This window comes from Cyprinus carpio, chromosome A15 (assembly GCF_018340385.1).
Source record: "Cyprinus carpio isolate SPL01 chromosome A15, ASM1834038v1, whole genome shotgun sequence".
Lineage (NCBI taxonomy): Eukaryota > Metazoa > Chordata > Actinopteri > Cypriniformes > Cyprinidae > Cyprinus > Cyprinus carpio.
Window position 1 is genome coordinate 10988657 of NC_056586.1, and position 23919 is coordinate 11012575.

General features: G+C 38.6%; 1 protein-coding gene across 1 annotated transcript in view; it reads right to left on the reverse strand.

Moving 5' to 3' along the window:
- Window positions 1-5854: 5854 nt before the first annotated feature.
- Window positions 5855-23919, reverse strand: part of LOC109090915 (leucine-rich repeat and fibronectin type III domain-containing protein 1-like protein) — a 123386-nt gene continuing 105321 nt past the window's right edge. The window contains exon 7 of the mRNA XM_042770985.1: window positions 5855-6335. The gene's annotated coding sequence lies outside the window, so the exon portion shown is untranslated. The remainder of the gene's footprint in view (window positions 6336-23919) is intronic.

Sequence of the window (23919 nt, forward strand, 5' to 3'; positions counted from 1 at the left end):
AGAAATAATAAGACATATATGCTAGTATGCTTATTGAACAGGATTGGTAATTGTCTGACACAGCAGCCTATGTACTGGCAGACAACAAGGAAGCTCAGTAGGTTTTGGAACAGAGCCAATGACTTGACTGCTATGAAATAAACTAATAATTAATCATGGTCATTTTCTGAATAGAACAAGAGAATAATTTCTCCAAGCAATGTCTCCTGGACACGGATTAGATGCAGTTGTTGACTGATACAGATTTTCACATGCATTGGCTGTGGAGTTTAATCCATGACTGGGACTGGAAACATTGCCCTGGAAATTGGCCATATGGTTTGACAAAGTGAGGTTTCCCATGAGTGATTGTGCAGCGTAGGAGTGTGAGGATGTTTTGCAGAAACACCTTTGAGTAGGTTATGACATAACATGTCTCTAGATTCTGTGCCGAGAAATACAAATGGAGTGAGATTTCCAGAGGCACGGAGACAGGGGTGCATAAGGTTGACCATATTCAGCCACTCAGTCGCTAATGGACCATTTATGTCAGCTAGACTAAAAAGATGAGTCTGAACTCTAAGGTGCAAGTTTTGTCGGAAGAAAGAATTGACATTTAAGACTAAAATGTCTATGTGTGAGTTAAGGGAAATTGGATGTAATGAATGCAGCACCCTTGTTGATGGTGGGTGTCCCAGAATCCAAGATATTGTACAACCTAGACAGCTTTTACTGTAGCAAGATAGCATCTCAATTTTCCCATTTTTCCCGCTAGATGTATTGAGAGAAATAAAAAAAAGAAAAAAAAAACACATTGCCATTAGCCACCACTCTAATCAGAGATAAAACATTAACTATGACATAATGTTGATAAAATCACTCAACTCTTCTAACAGTAGAGCAGTGTTCAACAGGAATCTTGGCAAAGGACATGGTCCTGTGGGAGGGGCCAACCTTATGACATCACCACAGGTGCAGAGTGATAAATATTGTGTTTAGATGAAAGCGAGAAATGGAGGAGACATTTTTTAAACCCACTGGAATAACCTTAGAAGTGTCACGGCGCGGTAAAGCGCGCCGTGGAAGAAACAGGGTCTGGGTCCAAATGCAGGGAAATTATTACTTTAATAAGAACAAAAAGGCCAACACGGCAAAAACAAAACAGAAACAAATCACACGAGCGAGAGCATAAGCAGCCGACATGCAAAACTGACTCGGGAGAGTCGTGAGCGGCGTCCGCCGCCTCGGGGACTTCGGGAGAGTCGTGAGCGGCGTCCGCCGCCTCGGGGACTTCGGGAGAGTCGTGAGCGGCCACCGCCGCCCTCGGGGACTTCGGGAGAGTCTATGAGCGGCGCCCGCCGCCTCGGGGACTTCGGGAGAGTCCGTGTGAGCGGCGCCCGCCGCCTCGGGGACTTCGGGGGACTCGGGAGAGTCGTGAGTGGCGTCCGCCGCCTCGGGGACCGCCGCCTCGGTGACTTCGGGAGAGTCGTGAGCGGCGCCCGCCGCCGCCTCGGGGGACTCGTGAGCGGCGCCCGCCGCCGCCTCGGGGACTTCGGGAGAGTCGGTGAGCGGCGCCCGCCGCCTCGGGGACTTTGGGAGAGTCGTGAACGGCCACCGCCGCCTCGTGGACTTCGGGAGAGTCGTGAGCGGCGCCCGCCGCCTCGGGGACTTCGGGAGAGCGTCGTGAGCGGCGCCCGCCGCCTCGGGGGACTTCGGGAGAGTCGTGGGAGAGTCGTGAGCGGCGTCCGCCGCCTCGGGGACCGCCGCCTCGGAGACTTTCGGGAGAGTCGTTGAGCGGCGCCCGCCGCCGCCTCGGGGGAGCATCGTGAGCGGCGCCCCGCCGCCGCCTCGCCGGGACTTCGGGAGAGTCGTGAGCGGCGCCCGCCGCCTCGGGGACTTCGGGAGAGTCGTGAGCGGCGCACGCCGCCTCGGGGACTTCAGGGGACTCGGGAGAGTCGTGAGTGGCGTCCGCCGCCTCGGGGACTTCGGGGGACTCGGGAGAGTCGTGAGTGGCGTCCGCCGCCTCGGGGACTTCGGGAGCCGCCTCAGCGGCGTCCGCCGCCTCGGGGACTTCGGGAGAGTCGTGAACGGCCACCGCCGCCTCGGGGACTTCGGGAGAGTCGTGAGCGGCGCCCGCCGCCTCGCAGGGAACATCTGCGGGCTCGGCCGCTTCGTGAAAGCCGGAAGCGAGCCCCGCCGCCTCGCAGGGAACTTCCTGGGTCAGCCCCCCCCACCCTGACGGCTGAGCCACTCAGCTGCAGAGCCAGGTTAATGTAGTCCTCCAGCGTCTCGTCGGGGTGCCAGTATGGCATGAATGTTTTAAAGGGCTCGGCCAGTCCTCCCCAAAAGAAGACCATAAGACAGGTCTTCTCTGTCGCCGAAAAATGAGCCGCCCCGACGAAGTCCCAGGCATAATCCTCGATGCTTCGCTCTCCCTGGCGGACATCGAGGAACCTCCCTGCTGAACCCATAACAGCTGGCTGTATTCTGTCACGGCGCGGTAAAGCGCGCCGTGGAAGAAACAGGGTCTGGGTCCAAATGCAGGGAAATTATTACTTTAATAAGAACAAAAAGGCCAACACGGCAAAAACAAAAACAGAAACAAATCACACGAGCGAGAGCATGCATAAGCAGCCGACATGCAAAACACGAATACCCATACGCCATAAACACAATTACCAATACAGCCAGGCAGAGTGGTTGGTGAGACAAAACTATATAGTCCGTGACAATAGGCACCAGGTGTGTGCGTGTGAGTGGGGTGAAACAGGTGTGTCGAGTAAACCAGGTGTGCAGAGTGACGGTAATGAGTCCGGGAGAATGGAAGTGGCGCCCTCTGGTGGTGAGAAGGAGGAACCCCGGGTCCGGACTCATGACAAGAAGTAGGGCAAGCTGGACACTTCCACCTGCACACTGTCTTCATTTCTCTGTTGACAATAATTCAAAAGTAACTGTGTATTCAGACGATATATATAATATATACTTTTTAATATGTTATATTAGTTATTGAATATGTTAATATATCAAATTAATGTGTGTTTACAATATAATAATTAAAAAATGAATATTTATATGCATGCAAATATAAAATATATAATACAATAAAATATGAATTATATAATATATAATATAATATATATATATATATATATTATATAATATATCTATATATATATATATATATATATATATTATATATATATATAATATATATATAATACATCTTTTTATTGATTCATATTGATTATATATGTACAGATATTTATTTTTTATTTTACAATATTTAAATTTAATTAAATAATTTTAATGAAATTATATATACAGGTCCTTCTCAAAAAATTAGCATATTGTGATAAAAGTTCATTATTTTCCATAATGTAATGATAAAATTAAACTTTCATATATTTTAGATTCATTGCACACCAAACTGAAATATTTCAGGTCTTTTATTGTTTTAATACTAATGATTTTGGCATACAGCTCATGAAAACCCAAATTTCCTATCTCAAAAAATTAGCATATCATGAAAAGGTTCTCTAAACGAGCTATTAACCTAATCATCTGAATCAACTAATTAACTCAAAAACACCTGCAAAAGATTCCTGAGGCTTTTAAAATCTCCCAGCCTGGTTCATTACTCAAAACTGCAATCATGGGGTAAGACTGCCGACCTGACTGCTGTCCAGAAGGCCATCATTGACACCCTCAAGCGAGAGGGTAAGACACAGAAAGACAATTTCTGAATGAATAGGCTGTTCCAGAGTGCTGTATCAAGGCACCTCAGTGGGAAGTCTGTGGGAAGGAAAAAGTGTGGCCAAAAACGCTCTGCACAACGAGAAGAGGTGACCAGACCCTGAGGAAGATTGTGGAGAAGGAACGATTCCAGACCTTTGGGGGACCTGCGGAAGCAGTGGACTGAGTCTGGAGTAGAAAACATCCAGAGCCACCGTGCACAGGCATGTGCTTTTGAACCAGAAACAGCGGCAGAAGCGCCTGACCTGGGCTACAGAGAAGCAGCACTGGACTGTTGCCCAGTGGTCCAAACTACTTTTTTCGGATGAAAGCGCAATTTTGCATGTCATTCGGAAATCAAGGTGCCAGAGTCTGGAGGAAGACTGGGGAGAAGGAAAATGCCAAAATGCCTGAAAGTCCAGTGTCAAGTACCCACAGTCAGTGCTGGTCTGGGGTGCTACAGCCCCCCCCCGTCCCCCACCCATGTCAGCTGCTGGTGTTGGTCCACGTGTTTTATCAAGGGCAGTGTCAATGCAGCTAGCTATCAGGAGATTTTGGAGCACTTCATGCTTCCATCTGCTGAAAAGCTTTACCGAGATGAAGATTTTGTTTTTCAGCACGACCTGGCACCTGCTCACAGTGCCAAAACCACTGGTAAATGGTTTACTGACCATGGTATTACTGTGTTCAATTGGCCTGCCAACTCTCCTGCACCTGAACCCCATAGAGAAATCTGTGGGATATTGTTGAAGAGAAAGTTGAGAGACGCATAGACCCAACACTCTGGATGAGCTTAAGGCCGCTATCGAAGCATCCCCCTCAGCAGTGCCACAGGCTGATTGCCTCCATGCCACGCCGCATTGAATGCAGGGGTCATTTGTCTGCAAAAGGATTCCGACCAAGTATTGAGTGCATAAACTGAACATAATATTTTGAAGGTTGACTTTTTTTGTGATTTAAAACACTTTTCTTTTATTGGTCCCGGGTCGGATGAAATATGCTAATTTTTTGAGATAGGAATTTTGGGTTTTCATGAGCTGTATGCCCAAAATCATCAGTATTACAAACACATAAAAGACCTGAAATATTTCAGTTGGTGTGCAATGAATCTAAAATATATGCAAAGTTTAATTTTTATCATTACATTATGAAAGAACTAATGAACTTTAATCACCAATATGCTAATTTTAAGGACCTGTATATATATATTATAAAAAAATTGTATATATATAGTATTATATATACATAATTTTATATATATATATATATATATATATATATCTATATATATATATATATATATATATATATATATATATTAAATGTGTAGCTGTTTAAATATCAAAAGTAATAGATCATAATACGTTATTTATTTTTATTTGTTCATGATATAATATATATAATATTATGAAATATATAATTTTATATATTCATCATATATGTGTGTGTGTAAAATTGTAATAAGCATTGACATAGTGAATCTCATACTCTTGCTCCCAGTTAGACCAGGAAGTCACATACAATTTATTTTATTTATTTTTTATTTTTTTTAATTTTTTATTTTTTTTTTGCGTGGCACGCAAACAGCAGCTAAGCTAACTATTTTCCGCTGCCATCCTCCTTTCAGCTCCAGTGCGGATCCAGCCTCGTAGAAAGAAATCAGATGACCCAACACCTTTGAAGAGATGATGTTGGACCCTGCAAGGACCCCAGATGACGCCAGCTTGAATCGACATGCACAGCTGCCAACATTTCTCCAGATTGTAATCATTATGATCACACTTGTAATAATCGCTTTAATGAGCTACTGCCTAAAATCCATTAATGTTAGCTAACTGTATGATTATATTATCATGAACAGTTCATTTGTGAAACGAACATTACTTGGACACATTCACTTCTGCTTTGTAATGTAGACACATGCATTTTCTGTAAAGCTGCTTTGAAAGAATGTGTATTGTGAAAAGTGCTATACAATTTTTTATTTTTTTTTTAACGAATTTAATTGAAATTAATTCCTGTAAGATACAGCTTTGAAAGCTCTGATAAAAATTTAGCCCGTGCAAAAATATGTTTTGCATGTATAGCGATAAATGTACTGTTTGCAACTTTTCTGTAAAGTGAAGTGAAAAGAAACTACCTGTTAGAAGTGAAAATAAGTTTACAAGAAATTCCTAAAAGGAACGTCAAATGCTAAAACTAGACCATTAGAATTGAGCAAGTGTTTTATTTTATTTAAAAAAATCACACACCATAAAAATTACATGTACAAAACTATAAGATCTTAAATTGATTTATGTACGGTTACAAAAGAAAATGGCAAAATAAAAAGTGACCAAACAACTCAAATTAACAGGTATACTTGTGCTCCCATTCAGGACTGTTCCTGCTGCTGCTGTTGTTGTTGCCATCTGTTTGTTGCTTTGAGTCCATTAGGTTTGAGTTCTCACCGGATGAGAGGGTCATGACTGAAAATGCAAAGTCAGAGGAGACGCAGGAGGAGATGCAGGGTGACAGACTGATGAAAGTGCAGAAAGCACAGACATACTGTTTACTTTGTCCCATCTGAGTTTCATCTCACTGGTGCAGTTTGCATGATTGAATGGCTGGAGGATGATGAGTATCTAGAGAAAACAAGAGAGAATATCAGACTCTTTGGCAGAAGGTGTGATGCTTCTGGAGAGATAAGAAAAGATTGCAGGCCCTGCCTAGTCACCAAGCAGCTGCTCACAGGTCAGCTAGCATATAATTTAGAAGAATGATCTGGTTCACTACAGTTTAAGCTTTATTGGCAGCGTTTGTGGCATAATGACTACTAGAGCAAATTTACATGTACAGAAGTATATAGATCCATAGTGGAGGATCAGCTTCCTGTTGCGTTTCGCTCCAACCCTAAACAAACACAAGCTGATCAAGATGTTCAAAATTACTTGCAAATTAAATAGGGATCAGTAAAAAAGTCTACAGGAAACTGAAGAGCCCTGATATTTAGATATCTATCATTCTATCATAGAATTGCTCTATTATTCTGTCCATCGATTAGATAGAATAATAGAACAATAATATCATTCTATTTATCATTCTATCTATTGTTCTATATTGTTCTATCAATCTATCATTCTATTTATCCATCTATTGTTTTATCAATCCATCTATATTTTCTGTGTGTCTATCTATCATTCTTTTCATCTATCACTCTTTCTGTCTATCTATCATTCTCTCAATCCATCTATCATTCTATTTATCCATCTATTGTTTTGTGAATCCATATATCATTCTATTTTCTGTTTTTCCATCTATAGTACTATTGTACTATCTATCATCCTACTTATCATCTATCATCTATCACTCCATTTATCTGTATATTGTTCAGTTACAGTATCTGTTGTTATATCTATCCCGCTACCTTTTCATTGTTTTATATATTGTTCCAATGTTCTATCCATCTAACATTCTATATATCATACTATGGCCCTGTCCCAAATGGAAGTTTTAACAATTATTGCACAAATACATTGTGGGTTATGCAGTGATCAACATTATGCCACAAATGCTTTGGACTGAGTTTACCTTACACTCAACTCAACACATTCCTTTCTAGCCTGAAGTCTTCATAGACCAGAGGGAATGGGTGAAATTGGCTTTCATAAGTGGTGATTGTGACATCTAACATTACATTGATCTTACATTCATACATTCATAAAGGAACAAAAGGAATGAACAGCCATGCTGGCATCCTCTCAAATCTATGATGGTGTTCTCCTCTTTGGGCTTCTGGACCCTTTGGATGGGAAAACAGCTGATATAAATGTTAATTTGTTGGCAGGAGCAGCAAATGGTGCCGCCAAGGTCTGGAAAGACTTTAGAGACCATGAAAGCAGCCGGGACTAAACAACATGTCTGCCAGCAACTCAACCCTGTACCTATTCTGTTGAAAGACCACCTTCAACACCTGGACAAAAACCTCCATCTATGATTTGTTTCAGCAAACATGACAAATCAGTCTTGAATCAAAACCTAAATGAACATCCATCAATATTGATCTAAATATTTCACAACTAAATTATTTTTAGCTCAGTCCTGACAAAGGAAAATACATTGTCATGGATTTGGCCTCTAGAGTGGCCATATGTTCCAGCCAAGCGCTGAGACAGATACTGGATGTTTCACACCACATGTGGGCTCCAAGATGGATCTGTCTGGAGCCTTGAGCCTCTAAATGACTGGATAGACATGACAGTGGACTGAACACACAACCAGGATCATCCAAACACAGCTAAGATCAACAGCTCTGGGCATTTGCATATTAAGTAAAGTTTCTGATCCACCTTGTTTTAATCTTAGCTGTTTTCTCCTCTTGTATGCCTGAAAAGACGAGCAAGTGTTTAATCTTGTTAGGTGAAAAGAAAAAAAAAAATGTTTTCAGTTTTAAATGAGACGATGTAAACAGACTACTTAAGATATATATGAATTAATACAAAAAGTTGTTCCGGTGAGAGAACTATTTCAAGTAAAGAATGAATATAAATAAACTTCAAGCTACAATCCCATTGTGTCATAAAAGCCTGATCTCTCCGCTATACAAAAATTCATCCTGAAATTTGTGTATAATTCATGAAAATTTTCATTTGCCCTGAACCCTCTCCTACTTAAAAAAAAAAATAAAAATAAAAAAAAAATAATATATATATATATATATATATATAATATATATATATATATATATATATATATATATATATAATTATTTTATTTTACTTTCTACTACGCAAATAAATAAATAAATAGATAAATAGATAAATATTTTTTTTTACTTTCTACTACGCAAATAAATAAATAAATAGATAAATAGATAAATAATATGATGTATATTTAGTAAAGGTCAAATGTTTGTATACATTACTGTTGTTAATGTTTTTGAAAGAAGCCTCTTCTGCTCATCGAGCCTGCATTTATTTGATCAAAAATTTTCAGCATCATTACTCCAGCCTTCAGTGTCACATGTAGCATCCAGTCTATCACATGATCATTTAGAAATCATTCTAATATTATGATTTATTATGAGTGTTGGAAACAGTTCTGCTGTCTAATATATTTGATGAATAAAAGGTTAAAAAGAACTTCATTTATTCAAAAAAAAAAAAATTCTAATAATATATATTCTAATAATATATTTTCTTTACTATCACTTTTTATCAATTTACACACATCCTTGCTGAATAAAAGTATTGATTTTATTTAAAAAAGAAAGAAAAAAAAAAATTACTGACCCACAATTACTGACCAGTAGTGTATATTGTTATTACAAAATATTTATATTTTAAAAACATAGCTTCTTCTTCTTTTTTTTTTTTTTTTTTTTTTTTTTTTTTACTTTTTATTCATCAAAGTATCCTAAAAAAGTATCACATGTGCAGAACTGTTTCCAACTTTTATAATGAATCATCATATTAGAATGATTTCTAAAGGATCATGTGATAATGATCCTAAAAAATCAGCTTTGCATCACAGAAATAAATAATAATTTAAAGTATAATACATTTAAAAACAATTATTTTTAATTGTAATAATATATCACAATATTACTGTTTTTCCTGTATTTTTGATCAAATAAATGCAGGCTTGATGAGCAGAAGAAACTTCTTTCAAAAACATTAAAAATAGTAATGTTTCCAAACTTTTGACCTGTACTATATATATATATATATATATATATATATATGTGTGTATATGTGTGTGTGTGGTGGGTGTGTGTGGGTGGGTGTGTGTATAATACTAAAATAAAATAAATAAAACATTAAGCAGAGTGGAGTTTATTTATTATTTGTATTACATGAATAAATTACATTTAAAATAAATTTAAATAATAAAATAGTTATTTTAAATTGTAATTATATATATATATATATACATTAAGCAGAGTGGAGTTTATTTATTATTTGTATATATATATATATACGATATATATATATATATTGGCGATATCTTTGTTTGTATGCAAAAAATAGTTATTTTAAATTGTAATTATATATATATATATATCTTTTAATCAGCCAATCGAGAGGACTTTTGCAAGACTATCCCATGCATAAATTACATTGCAGTGCTATACTAAAGTCCTAGATGAAATCTTTAGCATAAACACATCCAATCTTCAATATCAGAAACCAAGGACAGCTTTCAGCACTCAGAGAATCCTATTACTTGGTTTGGCTGCCATTATAGCTTTCATTATGAGTTGTATCACCACACCTTGTTTCTCGTCAGCACTATTGATTGTGCAGTTAAATCCAGCCTGACCATTAGATATCAAATAAAGGAGACTTTCAATGGATTTTGTGCAAACCCAGGGGCAAATGGTGAATGACAGCCAGGCATAAATCACAGAGGCTCTTTAATAAAACAGCAGTCTGTCATGCAAATGATGCACAGGGGAATGACGGCAACATAACTTTCCAAAAAAGAGAAAGAGACTGGTAAACTCCATATGAACTCTAATCACTTTATAGTAGTCCCAACATATTTATTTAATGTACTTGTGCATATGTGCATTTATACACGTATTCATTGTGTGCTGCATAATTTTTTGTCATTTTTAAATGACAAAATCATTTTTAAAAATGTAATAATATCTGTCAGTTACCTTTAAATACATGTGATAAATATATATTATATATATATATATATAGATATATATATATATATATATATATATATATATATATATGGTTATGTGTGTGTGTTTTTTCATATGTGTATATATAATATTTTATTTTTATAATTCTTCACATCTGAATCTATATATTTTTTAGTTTTTAATTTTTTGTGTTTTTTGTGTGTGTTTGTTTGTTTTTTTCTCTTGAAAAAAAAAACAAAAACAAAACAAACTATGAATTACTGTGCAATTACAGTGAAAACTACCAAAATGAAATTCCCAGAAGTCCCTGCGTGAAGCACCACATTTGATTGTTTTATTTAAATTTAATGTTTAAATAACATTTTTGTTAGCAGTAATGTACATCCTATCGTTATTTATTTAATTGTTATTGTGCTATTTTATTGTCATATGTGTTACCCTCTTGGTGTTTTTGTCTTTGTTTTATGACCATGTGCATGTCTATATATTAAGTATTGGCCATAATTTATGGATAGGCAACTTATTATCCCTGATTCATCATGTGCATTTATCTATATAATATGATGGTTATCGGTTTATATTAAGATAAAATACAGCTTTTGGTAGATTTGGACTATCAGATTTTGGTCAGAGCCTGCACCAATTTGATAAACACATCTGGCAGGTTTTGTTTTGTTTTGTTTTGTTTTGTTTTGTTTTGTTTTGTTTTGTTTTATTATTTATTTATTCATTCATTTATTTATTTTTTTTTTTTTTTTTTATTATTTTTTTATTTATTTATTTTTCTATCTATCTATTTTTTTATTTATTTATCTATCTATCTATCTATCTATCTATCTATCTATCTATCTATCTATCTATCTATCTATCTATCTATCTATCTATCAGTGCACCACAGTTACAATTTGGTGAAAACTCATCTGCAAATTGATGTAGTGAAAAGATTTTTTAACAACATCATAGTAACCTATTTCATTTGAATCAAACAAGGATGAAAATCTAATAAGCACTAGTAAACAAACTATATATACTATTCCTTTATTCTGAAATAATTTTATAACCTTAAAATCCATTGTGACCACCCCAAAGAAAACAAATCACATTTGGATAAGTCAATTTGGGCGACCACTGAAATCCATCTGGTTAATCTAAGCAGTAAGCAAATTCATATGTTCTCTAACCCTGTAAGGGAAGCATTTGGTCTCATGGAAAGGCCAAATTCGTGAGTCATTATATGTTTCTTTCCCAGAAAACATATAAACATTCTTTCATTCAGTTTGCCAGAAAGTGCACCTAACTGGTCTCAAAGATGCAAAACATTAGCAAAAAAAAAAAAAAAAAAAAAAACGGTCTGAACCATTATTTTCGAGGAGTGCGCCTGTACTGTGTGATTAACAATGCTGTGGTAATTACTAATTAGAGAGTACTTATCTCAAAGAGGTGGAAGGAGGAACAAAGAATTAAGGTATCAACAAACATCGCCTCTGGGTGAGATGACACAGGCTAGATAGCATCACTATAGACTCTTTCAACACAACGTTCACAGACAAAACAACAACAATCACAAGAACAGCTCATTAATCCAGAAGAAAAATATGATGTTGTCTATAAAATATACTTTTTAAGTTATTAGTATCTGCCAATATTGTTGTAAATAATCGGATACACTAATTTTCAAATTCCAATCCAAAACTGGTAAAGGTCATTTCAAGGGCTTTGCCTTGAGCTAAATGGTCTAAACAAATCTGAGATTAGTGCATTTATCATACTTATATAATTAATCATTATGTATCAATATTTTAAACCGTTCTTGTTAATATAATTTCTGTTTTAATGGCATTTCTGTGATTAAATGGCAAATAAGCAATCAAAACGGACAACCTGCACGAGCGTCTGAGGTGGCAAAATGTATTCAGTGAGCTCATCACTGTGTCATCGGCATGGAGAAGTGATTAGTCACGCAATGACTTTTTAATTGGCAAAGAAATGTGGCTTGACAAGTCAAAACTAAATGCTAACTGAGGCGAAGGGGTGCCAACAACTAAAATACTGTGTAATTGCAGTTCAGTTGGACTATTTTTAAAATTATAACAACTTAGATGTACCACTGAGAGAAGAAAGTCAAAGTTCCAACAATGTTGCAAAGCTCAGTCATCATTTAATAGAGCCAAAAATTCATCTGTGCTCTACCAAAACCAGAATGGAAATCTTCAGTCATTCTACTCTTTCAAAATGTCTGGATTATGAATTAAATGGAACCAATAATTGAGACATAATGAAACTAGTGCCCTTCCCATTTTCCAAAGGTGACATTTTAGCGAATAAAAATAGTCTCAGAGATATTAAATTGCATTGTCAACTGTACGATGTACCGATGTGATCTCATGAGAATTTGTTTGTATTTTAAGTAAAATGTGTTTCAACAAAACGTACATTCACTTACATTTTTACAGACACTAAAATGTACAATACTTAAATTTTTAGCTAAACGTATAATACTGGTGAATTTACAGCATTTTAACGTACAAAACTGAAGCACTGAGAATACCGAAAACATAAATTATTTACGTATGAACAACTTTACAAACTTACAAATGAATCCTTATGAGTATTGAAATTGCGGCATTAACATTTCATGTTGTATTCAGTTGTCATATCAATAGCTTTATGTTTTCTGTTGTATTAATAAATGAAGTTTACTGATTTACTTAATAAGAAATTACAACATTTTGTTCTGTTCTGTGTGATTTCTGCTGCCAACTCGTTTCGAAGAATATCCTTAAAATGAATAACATTTCTGCAATCATTTAATCATTACTTATCATGTAATATTTACTTTGTTTTCCATGGGGCACAAACGTTTTCTCCAACAAGCTATGACTGAGAATAGAACCATAAAATAGAATACACCAAAAAACGCAACACAATGAATACATTTTATTTGTGCGCTGTGATCCAAATTTGCAGAATTCATACGACTACGAGGACAGACTCAAACTTAAGCCTTTATTCTGCGATCTTCATCTCCATCCTGATTAGTGACTGTAAGCTGCAATTCCCACGCTGACGTGCTCGTTACAAATTCAAAAATTGCAGCTTCAAGACTATTTATGACAGGTTTTACGGCAGTAAAATCAAATGTTCATTGGCTCTCACCTGCTTTGTCACAGATTGTGACATGCCGCATTTCTTGTGAGGTTTGTTTCAATGAGAAATGCTCGCCTTAATGGAGTGGATCAGTAATAATCTGCATAACATTTTCAGTGATTAACAACTTAATTCTGCTTAGCACCACACACAAACCTACTGTATTCTGCAAGAGAGGACCGCGACTGCAACGCATCGTCATTTGGATTACAAATCCCATTACAGAAAAGTTGAGACGTTTTGTAAATATGTAATAAAATCAAGAATCTGTGATTTGTTCATTCTCTTTAACTTTTATTTAATTGACAAAAGTACAAAGAAAATATTTCCAAAGTTTTCACTGACCAACGTAAATGTATTTTGTAAATATGAACAAGTTTTGATTTTGATGGCTGCAATGCATTCCAAAAAAGTTGGGACAGAGGCAAAATAAAAGTGAAAGGTTATAGAATATCCACTTTAAAGTGTTTTGAAAAGTTCACAGTAAGCAGGTAAATTGGTAATAGGTCAAGGTATCATGTTTGGGTATAAAAGGAGCTCAGTCATCTTTCAGTCTTTGCAAGCAAAGCTGGATCATGGCTCATCACTTTGTGCCAAATTTCATGAGAGAAGTATCAAATAAAGTCATGGAATCCAGAGAAATCACAGTACATATAGGGCAAGGCAGGAAACCTCAGCTGAATGTGCTTGACCTTTGAGCCCTTAGATGGCATTGAATAAGAAACCGTCATGCTGTGGTGTTAAATATAGCCACATGAGCTCAGGAGTATGTAGGAAAAACTGCTGTCACTTAACATAGTCTGCTGCTGCATCAAGAAATGCAACTTGAAACACTGCTACTCTAGGAGAAATCTATACATCAATTCATGAAAATCAAAGTGCCACTGTAGACCTGCTGGGTATGAAGAACAAAGCATTCCTGCAGTTGCAGAAAGACCCAAGGTCCACATCCAAAAAGGAGAGGTTAAGGTTTCATTGTGTTGCTGATGGGCCCAAGGTCCACGAAGTTTTGTCATGCCCTGACATTTGGTGCTTTTTTTCAGTTTTCTTATAAATATCTAAATGGCTGAAGTCGAATCTCACTGTAATCAGCACAAACTAGCTATAATAATATCGTGAGCAGCATGTATGTACATGATTGTGTTTTGAGAGAAAAAAAATGTTATGCGTGGTTAGTGAAAAAACTAAAAATGTTAAATCACTTGAATAAGGCAATAAAACACATACAGAAAATTGGTTCCCAGATACTTTTTGAGAACTGGAGCTTGTAGCCTAGAATTTTTTTTTTTCTAAATGATGTGAAAATCATCTTGTTTACTCACTTACAGAAAAACAATATATTGATTTAAATTTTCTAAGACACTTTTTTGTTGGTAAAAGTCATATGCGAGTAGGCGTCAACTATCATGAATTCACACCTGAGAAGACAAAGGCCTGCATAATGAGCTGCATAATGAGCCATTCAGTCAGCTGTGTCACTGAGAGGGATGAGTTACAAGAAAGAATGTGAGGACAAAATAAATCTATATAATTTTATGTTTGTAGTTTATTTAGATATATTTAATTATCCCACAACATAATTTAATATTCACTTGTGAGTGCAGTTAAACAGTTTTATTAGGAAAAATCAAAGCTGACTTTCAAACTGAATTTTTTGCATCATTACTCCAGTCACACAATCCTTCAGAAATCCTTTTAACAATCTTATTTTCTACAAAAAACATTTATTGTTATTATTATCATTATTATTATTATTATTATTATTATTAATGTTGAAAAGAGCTGAGAATATTTTTTTTTAGGGGTTTTTAGGGGGGGATAAATTGAAAGAACAGCAATGATTGTTACATTTGTTACAGTTACATTTATTGGTACATTTATATTATTTACATCAAGCTTTTGAATGGTATAGTAGTGTACATTGTTATTGAAACTTCATAATATTTCACTTGATTATACATTTAGTCAGGAATTATAGTTTGGAAAAAGTCTTTGGAAAAAGTCTAACTAGTAAAATGTTTACACGTTATGTGAAAACTAGTACAAGTATATAAATCAATCAAAAAAGAGACTTACTCATGGTTATGATCTCTGCTGAATAAAGTGCTTCATTCTTTTTTCTGAGGAAATCCAAATCTCAAATCCTCACACCACATCACATCTTTTTGGGGTGAATTATGTCTTATTCCTCCCATCGCGAAGCATAACAGTATAATAATAAAAACTTGAAGAACAGTCTCGCTGCGTTGTCTTCTTTTGTGTGGGCGTATTCAAAAGCCGCGCGCGCTTCAGTGAAACATTTGAATCTCAAAAGCGCGCTCGGCGCGGGGGCGTGGTCGCATTAGAAGATAATGAAGTGAGACGTGAAAAACGGGCATCGCGTTGTTTTCATATGGATTACTTTATCACAGAATATTTGTTTTCAGCAGCACTTGTTTAGTTTAAAAGTAGACATGTCAGGCTTTCTATAGATATCTCTCTCATGTCTCTTCGTTGAGTATTCACTGAGTTCCGTTCATTTTAATGACGCATTTGTATCTGAAGATCAGCGCAGACAAAGGCTGCAGACAGCACTCCTTGTTTGTTATCTTTATTTTATAAGTGCACAAAGTTTTGTTGTTATTATGTCTGTATACAAAAAAAAGTAGACCCTTTACAGATTCGATTGATGTATTGCACTTATCTGTACGATCAAAACTGAAAGTGTAATTTAAGTTCTTTTCGGGGTTATCAGGAGAAAATACCCCAAAACGCGTATAACGCGTTAATCGACTCCAGAGAGCATTCCTGCAGTTGCAGAAAGACCCAAGGTCCACATCCAAAAAGGAAAGGTCAGTGGTGGGAGAAGAAGGTGGAAGAAATACAACACTACGCCGGCACAAACAATGCCAGGCAGATCTTTGGCTCTCTCAAGGCAGTCTATGGTCCCTCAAAATCTGGATCTGCCCCCTTACTTTCTGCAGATGGCGCCACACTCATCATAGACAAAGTTGAGTTTGAACCTCAACCCTAGTTGAGGTTCAAAGGGCCTTCAAGCAAATGAGCTTTGGCAAGGCAACTGGTAAAGATGGTATCCCTGCAGAGTTGTACAAGGCATTTGGTGAGGATGCACTGCGGGCTTTCAATGAAGTTCTGACCAGCATCTGGGATGAGTAAGATATGCCATCGCAGCTCCGTGATGCCATAATAGTTGCCCTGTACAAGAACAAAGGCACACAAGCAGATTGCGGCAACTACAGAGGTATCTCTCTTCTCTCCATCGCAGGCAAGATCCTCGCATACATTATGCTCAACAGACTACTGACATCAGTCTATGAACAGAACCTGCCTGAGTCACAGTGTGGCTTCTGCCCAGATCACAGCACCATCGATATGGTCTTCACTGTGAGACAGGTGCCTTGAACAGAACATGAACCTCTATATGGTCTTCATCGATCTGACCAAGGTATCGACACGGTCAAAAGAGATGCCCTGTGGGTCATACTTAGAAAACTCGGCTGCCCAGCAAAGTTCACCAAACTGATCTAGCTGTTTCACATCAACATGACAGGAGAAGTCGTGTCAGGTGGAGAGCCATCCGATCAATTCAGCATCTCCAATGGCGTGAAGCAAGGCTGTGTCCTCGCTCCGGTGCTCTTCAATCTGTTCTTCACCCAAATGCTGCTACATGCTGTAAGAGACCTGAACCTGGGCATGTACATAAGGTACCATCTTGACGGCTCACTGTTCGACCTTCGCCACCTGGCCGCCAAAACAAAGACATTGGAGAGGCTCTTCACAGAAGCTCTCTTTGCAGATGACTGCATTTTCATGGCGCATTAAGAGAATCATCTACAGACAATCGTAGACAGATTCTCTGCAGCAACAAAGCTGTTTGGCTTAACTATCAGCCTCAGCAAGACAAAAGTTTTATACCAGCCTGCACCAGGAAGAGAAGCAGACCAGCCATGCATCACCATCAATGGCACCCAGCTCTCAAATGCTACCACCTTCAAGTACCTGGCAGCACAATCTCCAGCGATGGATCCCTGGACCAGAAGATCAATACCAGAGTCCAAAAGGCCAGTCAAGCTCTGGTGAGACTGCGCTCCAAAGTACTACAACACAGTGGCATTCGCCTCTCAACAAAGCTCACAGTATGCAGAGCAGTGGTCCTCACCTCACTTCTGTATGGCTGTAAAACATGGACGCTTTACCAGAGACATATTAAACAGCTGGAACAGTTCCACCATCGCTCCCTCCGGTCAATCATGAAGATCCGCTGGCAGGACAAAGTGAATCAACCAAGATGTCCTAAACATGCCTCTGTCCAAACTTTTTTGGAGTGTGTTGCAGCCATCAAAATGTGTTTATATTTAAAAAATACATTCATGTTGGTCAGTGAAAACTTAGAAAATATGTTCTTTGTACTTTTGTCAATTAAATAAAAGTTAAAGAAAATTAACAAATCACAGATTGTATATTTTACTGCATTTTTACAAAACGGTCCAACAATCTCTGGAATTGGGATTGTGCTTTTGGTATGCTGTTGACATTTTTGCAATAAATAAATTATGATGATTGCACTTATCTTTCTATATATATATATGTACATATTTTTAAGAAATAGTTATGTTAGATTTAGAGGTAAGAGTGGGATAAATGGCTATAAATGCCTATAAAATATCTTTTTAATCCTATATTGTTACTAAAATGGTAATTTCCCTGCATTGTTTGGTCAATTACAATTATATATATTTTACATTCACTATAAAAGGAATATAACTATAGAACTTAAAAAAACACCTTATATCCCCATACTTTCCATCTATACAGGTGGAGCTAGGGAAGGTGGAGGGTTTCAGAGGAACTCTGAAAGCGTACTGCGAATGTCTCGGTTATGTACGTAACCCTCGTTCCCTGATGAAGGGAATGGAGACGTTATGTCGTGATGACATTAGGGGTCTATCTTGGAAGCCCAATCATCTCTGCGTTTAAAAGAAAATGCCAATGAAAATTACCTAGTGGAGATTCTCATTAAATATAAACTCAGTCTTATTTAAAGTATGTTATGGCGTGACACCCATATCTGTTAAACACTAAAGTAAACAGTCAGGTTTTTTATGCATAGTTAATAGATTGCATTATTAGATTACTTTGATCATCAGTGACTATAGATCAACATAATCTTTAAAGGTGAGAATCAAGATATTTCATGATAATTCAGTTAATGCGTTTGGGAATGTTTCGAATAAAAATGAAAAAAAAAAAAAAAAAAAAAGTGCTGCTGTGTATCACATGATGACCCCCCCCCCAACTCATGCCCCTGCGTGGGGACATAACGTCTCCATTTTCTCCATCAGGGAACAAGGGTTATGTATTTAACGGAAACATTCCCTATCTGTCGGTCACTACGAGTTGTGTTGTGACACCTTAGGGGTCTATGGAAAATGCCACAACCTGAACACCTTCACAACCCTGTGGCACTGCAATTGTTGACAAGCTGTAGCATGTCAAGACGAAGCTACTCTAAGGTTTTAACTTTCCCAAAGCCCCAGCGCAAATTCACTGACCTTGGTACCGAAGGGAACCAAATGGTGAGTATATCGCTGCTGTAGAAGGCTATGCTGCTGTTCAATCCAAAAAAAAAAAAAAAAAAAAAACCTTCAGTGTCTTTCCTATTTGTTCTTTTCAGCCTGCCAGGGAGGTGACATGTGGAGATACTGATATGGACTGACCCGGGGGCAGTTCTCTGAGGTAGGTCCTACCTTAGAGTAGACATGGAAAAACTGCCAGAAGACACTGACAGAGCGGCTCTGTCAAGGAAAGACACAGGTTAGCCGAGAGAGAAACCTTACAGTGGAAGAATACACATATGGGATTACCCATTGGGAATCAAGCCATATGGACACCTAACCCAGTACAGGGGCTGACCGGGACTCGGGGCATGCTAACACCAGTACTGGGCCTGGCGTCAGACTGCTCTGAAAAGTTTGACTGCCGGGGGTGCTGGAGGATGCTCGACCAGGATTTGTCAACCGAGGAACTCTACTAGGAGAAGAAAGGTGCTTGCATACCTTTGTAAGGGTGAATGGCGCAGCAAGCATAACACCAAGCCAGTTCTTCTTTCCAATTACCTGTTACCCAACACACGGGAAGAAACCGGCTCTACACAAAGATTGTAAAACCTTGGGATGGTGTTAAGTGTCGCCCAGCCCACAGCTCGACAGATGTCCACCAGAGAGGCGCCGTGCGCCAGCTGGCAGGAGAATGCAACACTCAGAGTGGAGTGGGCTCTCACCCCCAGGACACAGGCTCGCCTTGGGATTGTTATGCCAAAGCAATGGCACCCACTATCCAGTGGACCAACCTCTGCTTGGAGAGATCAGCTGGAGGATCACGACGGGGCAAGATGTACTGTATGGCCTCAAAGCACTCTTTGTCAACGTCTCTCATCTTGATCAGGTTGAGCCAGAGGTGGCGCTCCTGGACTACCACCGCGTCGTGACTTTTGTTGGCTGGAGGGCGAAGTCAGTCGCTGTGCGAGGCTCCTGCATCAACCTTGGGTCGGTACTAACCTTGTGCATTTATTAAGGCCTTGGATTGGTGTACTTGCAGGATAGCCATGGCATGCAGGGCAAAGGCGGCTTGGCCCGTAACACTATAAGCTTTGGCAGTGAGAGCTGCCACCAGCTTACAGGCTTTGGATGGGAGACACAGACAATCCCTCCAAGTGGCGGCATTTTGTGGACACAGGTGCACCGCAACCACTCTCTCCACCTGGGGAATCTTGACTCACTCCCTTGCCACCCCACCATCAAGGGTAGTGAGAACGGAGGAAGGAGACGAGCGGCTTCTGGCCGTAAAAGTGGCCGTCCAATACTACGTCACTTACTCATGCACCTCCGGGAAGAAAGGAACCACAGTAGAATGTGGTTGTGAGCCACGCTCTGCACCAAGAAACAAATCATCCAGTCGCAAGCGCTCAGGGCTGGGTGGTGTATTCACCTCCAGCCTGATGCTCACAGCTGCCGGGGCAAGCATGGCTGTCAACTCTGGGTCCGATTCGGCAGTGGCGGCAACACCTGAGGGGGGCAGCCCCGCCGAATCTTTGTCCTGAGAGATCAATTGCCCATCCCCCAATGCTGCAATCGACATCTGATCCCCCTGTGGCACACCGAATTAAATGCTGTGACCGCCATAATACAGCCCAGCAGAATCACTCAGCAGCCACTCTGGGCAAGTGCTGCAGAAGGAGTGAGAGGTCCATGGGGCATGGCCTGGTGGAGAAGCTCTCACTATCACCTCAAATTTCCCAGAGCACTAGCCGGTGGTCCTCTGTTCGTGGCAGAGAAACTGGGATGGGTAGTGACAGAGGGGTCTGCTCCTTTCCCTTTAAGAAAGGTGAGATCCGATCGCAGCATTGCCATGGTCATGAACTCGCAGTATGGGCATAAACCATTCACTAACGCGTCTTCAGCGTGCTGAATGCCCAGACACTGAAGACAACGCTCGTGGCCATTGTCATAGAACAGGAAACGACAGCAACATAGAGGATACAGATGAAACAGCATTTTTAAAAAGAAGCAAATCGTCTGTGATTTGATGTTTTAGGAAATCTACTCTTTTAGTTGAAGCTCCCAGGGGAACTGCTGAAAGGGACACCGCTGTTCGCGCCATACCGCTAACCAGAACAGCTTCCCCGACACACAGCAGATGAATGGCTTTGTGGAGTATAACAGCTTTTCATACAAACACTCAGCTCCGAATCAAAAAATCTAATGAGTGGACGCACGCTGTCGTCTTATATACCCATGTGCAAGGGGAGTGGTTCAGTGTGCAAAATCCACTAGCCAATTTACATTGACGTTTTCTCTTAAACTCAGAGATGATAGGGCTCCCAAGTTAGACCCCTAATATCATCACAAAATAACTCATGACTGACAGATAGGGAACTACTACTAATAATGTGAATAGTTTATATGGCTTATTATACCTACAATTAAATACATACTCCATTTTACAAATGTTATAACATTATAACATTAAATTTTAAAGTTAATACAAATATGTTTCATTTTAAAAGTATAAGAATCATGTGGCATTAGTTATTTAAAATTTCCATGCATTTGCAGTTGGTAAGGTTTCTTAACGTTTTTGTTAGAAGTATCTTATGTTCAACAAGGCTGTATTTATTTGACTAGAAATACAGCAAAGAATTTAGAAATATTTTTTTTTTTTACAATTTAAAATTAAAACTGTTTTCTGTTTTAATATAAATAAAGTGTAATTATTGCTGTGATGACCAAGCTGAATTTTCTGCATCATCGCTTCAGACATCAGTGTCACGTGATCCTTTGGAAATCATTTGAATATGCTGATTTGCTGTTCAAGAAATATTTATTATTATAATCAGTGTTAAAAACAGTTGTGCTGCTTAATATTTTTTGTCAAAATCCTGATTTGATTGATATATATATATATATATATAAATATTTATTATTATATTTATTTATATATATATACAGGTCCTTCTCAAAAAATTAGCATATTGTGATAAAAGTTCATTATTTTCCATAATGTAATGATAAAAATTAAACTTTCATATATTTTAGATTCATTGCACACCAACTGAAATATTTCAGGTCTTTTATTGTTTTAATACTGATGATTTTGGCATACAGCTCATGAAAACCCAAAATTCCTATCTCAAAAAATTAGCATATTTCATCCGACCAATAAAAGAAAAGTGTTTTTAATACAAAAAAAGTCAACCTTCAAATAATTATGTTCAGTTATGCACTCAATACTTGGTCGGGAATCCTTTTGCAGAAATGACTGCTTTCAATGCAGCGTGGCATGGAGGCAATCAGCCTGTGGCACTGCTGAGGTGTTATGGAGGCCCAGGATGCTTCGATAGCGGCCTTAAGCTCATCCAGAGTGTTGGGTCTTGCGTCTCTCAACTTTCTCTTGACAATATCCCACAGATTCTCTAGGGGGTTCAGGTCAGGAGAGTTGGCAGGCCAATTGAGCACAGTAATACCATGGTCAGTAAACCATTTACCAGTGGTTTTGGCACTGTGAGCAGGTGCCAGGTCGTGCTGAAAAACGAAATCTTCATCTCCGTAAAGCTTTTCAGCAGATGGAAGCTGAAGTGCTCCAAAAGTCTCCTGATAGCTAGCTGCATTGACCCTGCCCTTGATAAAACACAGTGGACCAACACCAGCAGCTGACATGGCACCCCAGACCATCACTGACTGTGGGTACTTGACACGGGACTTCAGGCATTTTGGCATTTCCTTCTCCCCAGTCTTCCTCCAGACTCTGGCACCTTGATTTCCGAATGACATGCAAAATTTGCTTTCATCCGAAAAAAGTACTTTGGACCACTGAGCAACAGTCCAGTGCTGCTTCTCTGTAGCCCAAGTCAGGCGCTTCTGCCGCTTTTTCTGGTTCAAAAGCACATGCCTGTGCACGGTGGCTCTGGATGTTTCTACTCCAGACTCAGTCCACTGCTTCCGCAGGTCCCCCAAGGTCTGGAATCGGTCCTTCTCCACAATCTTCCTCAGGGTCCGGTCACCTCTTCTTGTTGTGCAGCGTTTTTGCCACACTTTTTCCTTCCCACAGACTTCCCACTGAGGTGCCTTGATACAGCACTCTGGGAACAGCCTATTCGTTCAGAAATTTCTTTCTGTATCTTACCCTCTCGCTTGAGGGTGTCAATGATGGCCTTCTGGACAGCAGTCAGGTCGGCAGTCTTACCCATGATTGCGGTTTTGAGTAATGAACCAGGCTGGGAGTATATAAAAGCCTCAGGAATCTTTTGCAGGTGTTTAGAGTTAATTAGTTGATTCAGATGATTAGGTTAATAGCTCGTTTAGAGAACCTTTTCATGATATGCTAATTTTTTGAGATAGGAATTTTGGGTTTTCATGAGCTGTATGCCAAAATCATCAGTATTAAAACAATAAAAGACCTGAAATATTTCAGTTGGTGTGCAATGAATCTAAAATATATGAAAGTTTAATTTTTATCATTACATTATGGAAAATAATGAACTTTTATCACAATATGCTAATTTTTTGAGAAGGACCTGTATATATTATTATTATTATTATTATTTTTTTTTTTTACTCTGCTTACAGCTACTGCTGAAAGCGGCCTGATGATCTATATGTTGATAAGTTTTTTTTTGTTTTTTTCTATGGTTTGCTTACACTTGCTTTATATCACAGAGGCAAATCTCAGGATGACACCTGACAGCTGGATTTTATTCCCAGCTTCAAGCACTAAAACAGGAAAATAAACAACTCAATCCATCTCATCTTTGCATCTCACTTTGCCCCGTCAAACTTTTAACTGCTCTCATTTATCAAAGTCATGGAAAGCAGAAGCTTTGATTTTGGTGTCAATAGCCATGTGAAGCACCAATCACTGGCGTGTCA